The sequence below is a fragment of the Rhipicephalus sanguineus genome, chromosome 4 (assembly GCF_013339695.2).
Source record: "Rhipicephalus sanguineus isolate Rsan-2018 chromosome 4, BIME_Rsan_1.4, whole genome shotgun sequence".
Taxonomy (NCBI): Eukaryota; Metazoa; Arthropoda; class Arachnida; order Ixodida; family Ixodidae; genus Rhipicephalus; species Rhipicephalus sanguineus.
The window spans coordinates 105,773,493-105,786,124 of record NC_051179.1 but is presented as its reverse complement, the minus strand read 5'-3'; the positions used below and the strand labels follow the sequence as shown (position 1 = coordinate 105,786,124).

At 49.1% G+C, this 12,632-nt stretch overlaps 1 long non-coding RNA gene across 1 annotated transcript; it reads right to left on the bottom strand.

Moving 5' to 3' along the window:
• Positions 1–3,855: 3,855 nt before the first annotated feature.
• Positions 3,856–12,319, bottom strand: LOC119388917 (uncharacterized). Its single transcript, XR_005182898.2, has 3 exons — positions 12,191–12,319; positions 7,540–7,601; positions 3,856–4,191 (listed from the first exon to the last, which is right to left on the bottom strand). It is a non-coding gene; the product is annotated as an uncharacterized LOC119388917 (long non-coding RNA).
• Between the last annotated feature and the right edge of the window lie 313 nt (positions 12,320–12,632).

Genomic DNA, 12,632 nt, shown 5'->3' with positions numbered 1-12,632 from the left:
TAAGCGTGCAGCGACCACTAAGGCACAGCCAGTGCCGCGCTCCGTGGTTGTCTTTGCACGAACGTCCAGGCTGGCTGCAGCCTTGGAAAGACCGACCACTGAGGTACACCAAGTGCAGACCACCAGATACATTAGTGCTGCAGATGACGGTGAAGTGTCCAGGATGACTGCAGACAGGACATTGCTGACAGGATGCCATACTTGCAGCGTGGCCGAGTGTAATGATAAAGAACGCGAGACGGCAAGGGCACGCGACCGGCTTGGGCAAGAAAAAGGCGACGTCAGAGAATAGTACAGCCGGCCTAGCGAACAGGCGTTGTACTTTTTTTCCATTCACGCGCCACTTCTTCATCCTCGGCTTCTCCTACCATGGCTCCATACGTCACATGATTCCCCCTCCCCCGGAAAGAAGGCGTGAGTTACAAAGAACGAAAAGTAAACAAGCAGAGGTTTAGAAATGACAAATGTCAAAATATACAAATCGTTCCATGTCCCAATGGAGTTCCGTAAACTAGCAAAAAGCTTCAGGGGAGAGCGCAGCAGTCCCCTGATGTCGAGAAGAGCTCTGGTGGGCGAGGCTGGCTGTTGCGTTCTGGAGGACACAAGGATGTCTTGCACATGGACACTGATGACAACACAGTTGTTCGACATGTCCCGGATGAATCGTATTGGAACACTTTGGAGCGCCGGCGGCTCGGATGTCGTGGGCGTCGGCTTGTCGTGACCGTTACACATGCGGTGCTTCTACTTGTTCTATCCGTTGAATGAGGCTGATGGGGCGATGGCTGTGTTCTTTCAGAAGAAAAGTGTTTGGTTTTGTGCCGGTTTTGTCGTTTGCTGTAGTGTTGCCTCAGATGGTTGATTTGTAAGCACAGTCTTGATACCTGACATTGAAGGCGTCTCTGACGACGTTCCTTTCGGCGAAGTTGTCTTGAATTTGATCGCTTCTTTGTCTTGAGCGAGGCATCTTGAATTTGTCTTCGCTTCAGTTGGCTCGCTTTCAAACGTCTTTCCGATTGTGCCTCTGATATTTGTAGTTGTCCTTGCCGGAGTGCCTGTTGCTGTCGCTTAATTTGGTCGATTTGCTTGGGTAGGCCTTGCTGATCATGTTGCAGAAACTGCTGAGGCGGCAGCCCTTTTGGAGCATGACGCTGATTTTCTTGGCAATTTGATGTAGTGTGCACTTGGTAGCTGGTGCAATGCTTTTCGGGCAGTGAAGTTGGTGTGAGCTCTGTGACTCCTGCAAAGCCGTTAATTACAGACGCTTGTGGCAGACGTTGTTGCGGGAGTTGATGAGGTGCGCTTCTCTTTGCAATTTGAGTTTCTTTGCAATTTGATGTCGTGTCCAGTAGGTAGCTGGTGCATGATGTGCTGTTGTCTTGCTTGTCGGGCAGCGGAGGCTTGGCCAATTGCGGATTTGTGTCGCTTTGCGGAACCGCAGAGTTAAATCCTCCTGAATAATGGCCTCTTACGGAATAGAAGTGGCTTGGCAGGGTATTTTCCTGATATTCCAGCTGGTCTGTAGCGTACGTAGCGATCTCATGAGGCGTGCGATGAGAGTTAGGTACACCAGTAGAGCTCCTGGACGCAAAACTAGGTGTTGGCCCACGAATGTAGGACGAGCAATCAAGCAATCTGAGTGGTTGAATATTGATGTTATTTTTGTAGTGCATTGAAGAGGTAGGCGATGGCGATCTTTGCGTACATGAGAAGCCTGGTGGAAGGTCCGGTCTCGTAGGAAAACGGCCGTGATGTCTTTCCATGAGCTGTGACTTTGCTTTGTCTCTTGGAAACTGTGCATTCATGCTCGTCGTCTGAATGCGCTCCGTATATTTGGAAGGTTCATGAGACGGGGCAATCATCGTGGGGAATCTGTCTGTGGGGAATCGCGAATTCATGCTTGGTGTTCGGATGCGTGAAGACTGCTTTTGACTGTAACGACTGAGTGCCATTGTCTCCACATGGTTGTTTATAAGCAAGTCTTTGTCGTAGTCGTTAAAACGGGTAATCATCTCTTCTCTGATCTTTTTCCATGACTCGTTGTTTTGAAATATGTGTGTGAGGTAAAATCGGAATGCCTCACCGGTGACGTAGTCATTGAAGTTGGTGACCATCTCCTTTTCCGACCATGATGCAGCGGTAGCGTGGAGCTCGAATAGGTCGAACCATTCCTGCACGGGTCCATCGTCCGCTGATCCGGTGTACTTGGGGATGTCAAGGTCAGTTGATGGTTCTGTCATGATGCTGGTCGCTGTGTGCAGCAGGCTCTGCTTCGGTGGTCTGCAAGTGGTCAAGGTGTATTGCTGATGGCTTTGCTGGTGATGTGCGGCTAATGAGTCGGCTGCCAGGTCTCCATCCTGTCGACTTGTGTGACGCTATGAATGGGAGATGGCCAGCGGCACAGACGCCATACTTTTTTTCCATTCACGCGCCACTTCTTCATCCTCGGCTTCTCCTACCATGGCTCCATACGTCACATATATATATATATGCACATGTGTGCATATACAGGCCCATAAAGATCCAAAACACATAAAGACAAACAGTTCAGAAAAAGCTTTCCGCAGTGCGCAATCAGGGATTCGAACCTACGACTCTTCGCTCCGCGTTGCGACGCGTTAAGCCACTCGGCTACGCACGCATACATCGCTCCAGGCGCTTCAGCTTGGCAGAGGCTTGTTCACCATTATCTGCCAGATGGCGCAAAGGGACAAAATGCGCGCGCTAAAGAGCGTCGCCTCGTCTTTGTTCTGTCGCGCCGCTTGGATATAGGAGGCGGAGAGCGTCCGTGCGTTGACTTACAGAACGCGGTCGCCTGTGCTCGCGCAGTCATCTCTATATGGGGTTCCACGTGTTGTACACCTAGAGCTTTGTGCGCGTTGTGCTCCCATCGTGAAAGTTTCCGTTGAAGTCATAGAAAGCCAGAAGGCCGCTTCGCTCACCGCAGTGGCCGCGTTTGCTAAAGGAGTGAGCTCCTAGCCTTTCTTCCTACATCATTCCAATTCATTGCCATCGCTTTCATTGCATCGCTCTGGCGGCGAAAATTTTGGCTTTTTAAATGTCATACTCGTGCAGTTATTCCCACGTTGGACGAAGACGCCTTCCTCATCTTCAAATTGTGGAGCTTCCTGTGTTTGCTCAGGCACTTGCGCTAGGGTTAAGAGCTTAGGTGTGAAGGTACGATGTAGCTAGGCGCTTGCTCACACAGAAATTAGTGCCACCAAACACCTCGCGTGCGAATGATCAGTGCTAACATGGAGACTGAATGCATGAAGTGTTCACAGGGCTCATAGCAAAAAAAAAAAGATGGGCTATGGTTACTTCCATTGCATCCTTTGCCTCACTTTGGGGCACAGTTTACTCTTCCAGCTTGAAGAATACAGTCCATGGGAACACTGCCATAGCTCTGACACAGCTTCAAGAACTATAAAAACAGGAAGGAATACTAGGCGTATTATTTTGAGAAGACGTTCGCATGGCTGGTTGTCTAGCATGCTACTCCCGGTATTGGTGTCAGTCGATACTTACAGCGTAATGAAATTCAAAACAAAAGGCCGGAGTCAGGGCAACAAGGAAGCTTGCGATGAAAAATCATAAACAGGGAGTGAGTGCTGGAGCCAACGTTCCGACAAGCGGACTTGTCTTCGTGAAGTTGCAGCCTTGAACCAGACAAGTGCGTTTGTCGAAACGACGGATCCAGCACACACCGCCTGTTTATAATTTTTTCACTGCGATGAAAGTAACTCATAATCAGCGCATAAGATCAAAAAAGCACATGGAGGGATTTCTGCAAGGTCGCGTGCATATAGTCCTAGATACATCCGTGTACTGAGTCTTTTCAGTTAAAACACTTTATTTTACCATCACCAGTAGAGTACAGTCAGAGACTTCGTTGCGCGCTTGGCCGTTTGAAGCTGGTCTACAGCAAATCAGTTGCTTCTTGCGAAAGGAAACGGCAGTCGCCATTGGTGCGTTGCAGTCGTGAATACATATTTTTTAAGACTTGCGCTTATTTCTTGTACGTGACGCACTTGTCGTTCACACAAGATATAGATGTTTGTGAGGTGATGCACTGGTTGTTCACGCAAACCACAGATAAACGGGCTTCGGCATCTTCGGCACGTACGTACGTGCGTTGAGCTTCCTCGGACGCCGCTCCGGAGAGCTGAACAACTGGTTTAGCTGTACACTCTGTGGATAATAAAACAGAAGTACATGAAAAAACCTGAACGCTGATTTAGTATCCACACAACTGGCAGTATGTAATACAGCGACATCACTGTGACTTAATTAATTAAGCATGTCTAAGTAGGTAGGTAGGTAATGAACTTCATTGAGGTGGCAAAAATAAACCAAGTATGCCACCGTATTAATGGACATGGTACTACTAAAAGATAACGCCATTGAAATGGTAGCTGTAAGGCAAGCCTTGAGTAATCTCAATGAGGAGTAATGTGGTTAGTTATCGCATATTGAAGGTGTCACTGATCCGCTGTATCAACCATGTTGTGAGACAGCAAACACCATTCTCTACAAGTTTTAAAATGACACGTGTATAAGCAGCCGGTTGTTTTACACAGTGAAAATTAAACTTCGATGGCACTGAAACTTTGTCTTCTCATCGCTTTTCACGTTCAGCTTCTCGGTGGCCAGCTCAACCTCATCCGAGGAAAGGAACATCTGTGCGCGTAACACGGCAAGCTCTAAAGGGGCCCTGCGACACCTTTCTTAGTTATATTGGAATAGTCTCATTATTGACGTATGACTCTTCACGAGTCATATGCCGCAAAAATTTTTCGAATCCGTCAAGTCTAAGTGGTGTTACCAAGTTATAGAGGTCACGTTCCGCAGCTTTCTTCCTCCACTCAACGCCGCGAGCGCGCGAAAAGTTGCGCGGGGCGTGAAGGCAGGGAGAACGGAGGTGCGAGGAGGCGCCGAAGAGTTACATCATCGCCGGCGGCATTTTTTTCTTCATTTTTTTCTCTCTGGCGTCTCGGCGCAACCACGTGGTCTGCGGCGCCACTTCCGGTCGGCTTGCGTGGACGTCGTCTCCATCGCACCGTGTATCGCGCGTGCTTGAAAACTGCGAGTCGGTTTGGTAATGTTGGGTGTGCACCTCGAACTGCCGTAGTGTTTTCATCGCTCTGCCAACCATGGATGTAAACCTGCGTGCGCGTTTAAAACGAATGACAGCTGAGATGGGTTTCGACCCACACTCCGATACACCGCCTCGTCGCACTGCTCTCGCTTGAATCGTATTCAACACGGCAAAGCTGCGTGCACCCTTCTACCAGTGGCGGTACTTCGATACTGTTTGCTCTTCGAATGCGGGCGCACAGCGAGTGCGGGCTGACAACAAAGAACTAAAGACTAGAAGAAAGGATCGTGGGGCATCGGGCCGGCGCGGACCCATCCCCCGGTTGTCTGCAGCTACCGTGAAAATGCGAGTCTGGTTGCTGTGTCGCGGTTTCTCGGGAACGTGAGCCTACGGGGAGGATACGCCGAGGTACGGCTCGATGACATAGTGAACAGACAGCGAACGGGACTCTCGCCATACAGCGAACACAGGTATCCTAAGCTAGCCGGCGCCAGCATTGTTATCGGAGAAATGCTGCACCGCTGCCTCGGTCGATCGTGAGAACGTGCCGACGATGCAGTTTCCAGCTGACGAGGCAACACTCGAACGGCTGCCACTCTCAACGGCAAGCGGCGATGGTCAAAAGCACAGAAATATTCAGGATTTCGGCACTGCGCATGGTGAAGAAAACGCAACCACGCAACTACGAGCAGACGAGCTGTCGGTGAGACCGGAAGTGCTAATGTTATAGTTTGTTCGGTGTTTTAACGGCATAACACGATATAAACATACATATTATCTACTGAAAGAACTCAAAATTGACAACGAAGGTAATGTGAGGGTGTTATCGTGATTATAACATCAGCCAATGGTGGAACTGCCCACAATCGCGTAATATATTGCGGACTAATACATCATTTGTCGAGCGAAGAGGGAGCGATTTTCAGCTGACTTTGAGAATTTATTGTAAATTCCAGGCCGCTCGCTTCGCTATATTATTTGGCTCGCGTGTTTTCGGGAGCCTCGACTACGGATTGGCAGCGCTTTTTGACCCTGCTCAAAAAGTATTGCAGGGCCCCTTTAAGGACTGCTAGAATGCATACTGCAAGCTACAGTTCTGAAGTGCCTACTACACTATAATTATCATTTTGCGAGGTAGCCAAGTCGCCGCTACGAGGCTATAAGGTAATAAGCAAACCTTTGTTGATGCTGTGGCTGATGATGATGTTGATCAATTACGCCTGAATGCTCTGTAATGGGTAGGCCTCCAAACCACATACCCACCGCGCATTGTTTGACGCTTGGTGCGATTGTACGCTTCTGCCCCGTAATCTTACGTATGTTTATCATTGACGCATGCAGAGTGCTTTTGCGAAGCAATTTGAAGCAATGTCATCGCTCTGTGGCAAAACGCTAAAATGCGCCGCGGAATACCTGGTATGAATTCCTGCTCGATACGATGATTTTTATTAATTGCGTTCATCGCGATTTTACGCTCACGGACAGCTCCATTTTTTTCGCACACAACCAACGCCGCCGACGCCGACATCGACGCCAACATTGAAATTTCTGCGACATGGGCTCTTTAATGCTATCGCTTTAAAGGTTTATGTGCATGGCCGAGGCGACGTGATAAGATTCCTGGAGGAGGGGTAAGGAGACAGAGAAGAGTTTCGATCGCGCTACACTGCCTATTATTGTTGTTTTTGTTATGTTTGTAAGCACAACTTAATTGGCTGTATGCGACACGAACGAAAGTTGAGTGAGTTGTTTCTGATACGCACGTCGGCCTGTTTTCCGTGTTTCTTCACTGGTTGTCATTCCATGCGCTTTCAACTGTGGCTAAATGTCCCTTTTTTGATGTGAAACATCTTATAGCGGAGTTCAAACCGGTGGTGGTGGTGGTGGTGGTGGTGCGGCGTGACCACCCTTACTGCGCATGCGCAAGCCTTCTCCCCTTCCCCTCACCACTATCTCTCTCCCGTCCCCCTCTCCACATCGCCTATCCACTTCCCTTTCCCCCTCCCCTTTCCCACCCCCTTTCCCCTACTCCACCCCCTCTCTCCTCCCCTCCCCTTTCCCTTACCCCTTTCCCCCTCCTCTTTTCCCTTTCCCCTCACCACTCAACCTCTGAAACGCGGGCTGTACATGCCGAAACACTGCTTCGCATCGCCTCATGGTCCCCTTTAGCGGGAGATGGTGTGATTTTTGGAATAGTCGGTCTTCATTTTAGGTTCTCTGACTGCACATACCAGAGAGATGTATTTATATGTTTCGGATGAATAAACGGCATTTAATAACCTACCACTGCTACTGTAATATACAAAGGGTACCAGGCCTTCGTCACGCTTCTTCTCCTGCATCCTTTAGACCGTTAACAGTACCGTTTACAAAGAGACAGAAAATTAGGATACGATGACGGGGTAATGATGCAACGATCTTCTTTCTAGTGGAACGCTTACCATGTAGCAAAATTCCAGCAATGCCAAGGGCTATGAGGGCCACCGTCAGCTTCATTGTCCGTCTGCAGCGATAGAAATACATCACTGCTATGACTCTACACTGTGCAAGCTCAACAGATAAGCAGAAACATGTTTCTTTGTTGGTTGGTTTAGGCGTAGGAATAAGAGAGCAAGAGAGGGAGAAGCGAAAGAAAATGGCAGGGAGGTTAGCCCAGCACGGGCTCGATTGGCTACCCCATACATGGGGAGGGGAAAGCGGGAATGAGAGGTGGGACAGATAGCAAAAGATTTGAGGAGCCATTCCACGCTGTGAAGGTGGAAGACAAAGAACGCTGTTTCGCACAAAACACCAAGGGGGCATAGAAACCTGAACCTTAGTCCATCACACACACCGCAACCAAGTCCGAAATCGAGCCTATGCTCTGTTAAAATGCTGTATTTTTGTATTTTGCCACATGCGTCGTCTTGTATGGCTTGCCGCATGCTCTTGGCGTTTCGTGAACGATAAAACTTGGTGTCTGCCCCCCCCCCCCTCCCCGTGTCTTTTTCTGTGGGACCTGTCTGTGCTGGGAGCGAAGGGCTTCATTGCCTCATCAAACGGGAAAGTGTCCTTCTGCATCGGCGGCGTCATGGAAGGAAAAAAAGCTAGGAGTGAGCGTCAAGTGAAGATATTGAAGCCCAGCCACAAAAAAATGAAACAGGAGCATTCTGGGAATTGCAACCAACGCATGGAGAACGAGGTGTGGAGCCGCGTCCGAGGAGGTTAGCTTGTGGACGCCAGGCGCGCGCTCTCGTCAAAGCTTTTGATGAGCCCACAAAAAAAGTAAATGAAACAGGGGCATGATGGGAAATGTGACACGAAGACGAGCAGCAAGCGGCTTCGAAGGATGTTGGCTTGTGGACGCTAGGCGCGCTCGCTTTTATACATTTTTTTTGCTCCCTGGGCTGTTTCGACTTAAGTAATGCAGAACATCACCACGTGATGACGCCGCCCTATGACGTGATCGTGACGTCACAGGTAGGTAGATCTGGGGAAGTAATCATGGCACCAGCAGGACGACCCTATGATGCCGCATCAGATGACATCGTCGCTTGTTGAAAGTTTGGCTGATACCGGACGAAATGCAAAAACACGTGAAGTGCAGAAATCTTCCAATGCCTCCGCTCCCTGAGGCAGTGAGAATTAACGTTGGGTGTAGAAGCTTTCGGAGGATCAATACAATCGACTCAGAATACAAAGACGCAGAGGATCGCTTTCGCCTTCGAGCCGTCTCAGACAAATGTCTAAGGCACCGTGTGACTATTGCGAAAAAACAAACAGACAAATCTCCTAGCAATATACAACTTTGTTGTTAACTGAAGAGTAGGAGAAATAACATGATCAGTTAGTGTGAACACACAGAACGCGAACAAGCACTATATAGTAGTTCACAAAATTTCGTGAAGTCAGGTCGACATCTATAAGCCCAGTGAAGCTTTTGTGGCCTTGTGCATATACGAAACTGCTATGAAGGTATGACAAGGCTCCTGTTATTGCCGAATTGTGGCACAGCCTATAATGTGTGGATAGACTTGAAACGCCCACGTTATCAAGGGCATAGCCAATCATGAACAGTTGTAGTAGAGCAATTTGTATGGGTTGTTCATCTTTTAAGCGCGCACCCATAGCGCAATTCATTAGGCGTGGCACAATGGAGTTATGCTAGGCAAACGCGAGGGAATGTTGTTGGTGCACCTTCTGCATATGATGATGATGAAAATGGATAGAGCTATGCGTAATAAGTGGGCAGCTTTAAATCTCTCTGTGCAATTGATGTGGCGTGACGCCTGGTGCCATATTTTACATCTACCACTTAACGTTAGCAGCCACAAAGGCACACGTGCATCCTCGGTGAATGAAATTAAAACTGTTCCTCATGCATTGGCTTAGGACGAGTCGAAGGCGATAGCCATTTTCTTCTTTTTTTTTTTGCTTCTCAGTCGATTCAAGCTTGTAGTGCTTGTAGTGCCTCTGAGATCGCAGAAGGTGCAAGCTTTCTGCACCTCACTGGGTTTTGCAGAGCCTCCGGTATTGATCTATCTTTGACCAACCGACGATGTCATTTGATGATGTCATCATGTGACGTCATAGTAAGATCATGATGAGGTCACAAATTTTGGCGATCGCGACGTCACGCTGCCATGTGATGAGATTTTTTTAATTACTCGTGCGGACGCCAGTGGTCTATTTTCACGTTTGATTAGGTACCTAAGGCTTCCGCTTTAAAGAAGACGCTGCTGAGGCTGAGTCTTATATTGCTGGCCTTCATAAGGAATTGTGGTGCAGCTGCCTGTGATGCATGGGCAGCTTTGATCTGGCCGCAGGTTAGGTAGTTTGCGAAGCGCGGCAGCTGGTCAAACCCAACGCGCGCTGTGTTTGTTGCAAGAGGTAGCGAGGTTTCTCGCTCGTAGTCGCCATATTTCTGTTTGTCACGTGTGCTTTTAGTGTTGTAGTAAGCTGGAAATTTGTTTTCTGCGTACGCTCTCTCCCGGCTCTTGCTCCTGGCATGGTTCGATCAGGCGTGGACCTATCGCCATTCACAGTCGAGCAACTTACGTGCACGTGGGGTAGGTCCGTTGTCTATACATCCCCTCCAAACTGAGAGTGCGGGTATCTTAGAAAGATTACCAACAAATACCTGGCAATATGAGTACCAGGGAGAAAAAATTACACCATCTCCCGCTAAAGGGGACCATGAGGCGATGCGAAGCCGGAGCACTTGCACGATCGCGTTCCGTTGGCGTTCGCTGGGCGTGCTACCGACCTCGCGTCGTGGAACGCGAAGAGGAACACTACGCGCGTCGTGTCTTCCCTGTAGCCTAGCCGTTAATTCTCACAGGGCGTGCGGGGAACGCGGTCGACAGGCTTGCGAGAGAGAGGCAGCGTAGGAGAGGAGAGAGAGGGGGAGGGGACGCGCATGCGCTGGCCTTCATCGCGGCGCTGTGCAGAAGAGAATTTCGGCATGTCGAGCCCGCATTTCAGAGGAGCCAGCCGAGGCAAGCGCTGGACTGAACGCGCGCAGCGCTCTACAATTTGAAGAAGAGGATACTAAAGGAGGAGAGTAGCGTATGCGCCGTGAGAGCAGATGCGAGAACGCAGGAGAAGCGCAAGCAGGTGCTGGTAGAGAAGTGGAGAGAGCAACGCGCAGCTGTTGGAGAGAGGGAAGGAGGAGAGTCGCGCATGCGTAGTGTTAGTGCGGACTACCACGGGGCATGCGGATGACCACGCCGCGTTACATACCCCCGAGCAACGGATACTTCGCATCTAAAAAACAGCAGCTCAAAACATGCAGCTGGTATCATCTGAAAAGACACAAAGATTCGTGGTTTTACGAACCAGCACCACAACAAGATTATGAGGAACGACGTAGCGGGGGACTTCTGACTGATTTTTCCACCTGTGGTCCTTTTACACGCACCTAAATCTTAGTAAACGGGTGTTCCATTTCGCCCGCAGCCGCCGTCACCGGGCGAGCGCCTTTCGTCTCAACACTAATATTTTTAACATTTGCGTGAAATTAAACACTGTGTATTCGCAACAAAGGGCCAGCGGTTACACTTGTAAAAAGAGTGAAAAATATGAGCTGTTACACGCCCATTCGCCCGCAAGTGAGCGCGATCTCTCGGTGGCGCCAGGTTGTTCGTGGCGCCAGATGCTTCGGCCACCACAGCTGTTCAATTTCTGTTACACTGTGAGCAGTATCAGAGTCCTTCTGGCTGCATTTTACCAGATCAAAACAATCGAGAGTAGGTAGTTTGCTTCTTTTACTACAAAGCTATTTACAGCAGCGTTGGCTTGTCGCGTTCGAGGGACACGACATCGCCGGTGATATTAAAATCGTACGCAGTGACAACGTCCGAAGCTTCGAAATGGTCCGCGAACACACGTGTATACTTCGACTCAAATTTAATATTGCCACTTTTCTGCCGCGGTATGACCCGCTGCCATTTCCCGCGCTGCTTCTGGTCTAACGGTAAAGAAACTAACGAAACCTTTTTGGACGTTCCCTTGTAACCTGAACGGTGTTAGTCATCGTCTACCTGAGACATCTTTCAACTAACTAAAACATGCACATCATATTCAGCCGCTCGTCTCGCACTGCGCGAGCATTTGAATACGCGAACGGTGCCAACCATGCCGCCTGTGGTACACTGGCGCCTCGGCGTGGCATTTTTCAGCAGCGTATGAGGCTCTCCCATAGCGTAAACGCGAAGTTTCGTTACTAGAAGGGAATTGCAGGACTCTCGTAAAAGCTAGACCGCACTTTAAAATATAACGGAGTGTCAACAAAAATATGAAGCGGTTAAAGTCCAATGGAGTGTCAAGAAAAATATCAAGCGATAACGTGTCATTTACTGTACGTGATGTCCTGGGTTCGAAGTCATCTGACCTAAAAGTATTCAGGGACGCGCTGTTTCCAATGAGTGCCCACTCGTGCTATATGTATGGATCAAGCTCATTCGCGTCTTCCCTTAAAATATCGACAGCTTTCCGTTCGACTCAGTTTTAGTTTTCCTGCATCCATACATTGAACAGTATATACCCTACCGACCCTTCCGCTCATTTCTAATTAGACATATTAAGTACTAGAAGAAGTAAGAGATCACGTACCGAACGGATTATCCTGCGCTGGTCGTCCGGATTGATGCGCTGCCACAAGAAATCTTTGCTAGAACTCGGCAAGGCACACTGCACGTAGACATCCACCTGCCACGTGCCAACCCCCTTCCCCCTTCCCCCTCCTTTCCGTCACCACCGCTACATTATCCGTAAACAGTGCCACGCCATATGTTCGCAGTCCTCCTCATTTACCATCTGTCTACGGATGAGCTCCATGAGTGAGTGGCATGTAATGAAACGACTATAAAAAGTGAAGCATGACGACTGCACCGTGACTTCACGACTCGCCCCGGTGACAACACCATAGCTAGGCAACGTATTCAATTAAAGCGAAGGAGGGTATCACGTGGAATACGTCTGACAGTTGCGCTCAGTCGGTGCAGGACATCGAAATATGTGCGGCTTAGCTGAAAGTAGAAATAATATGTATGAT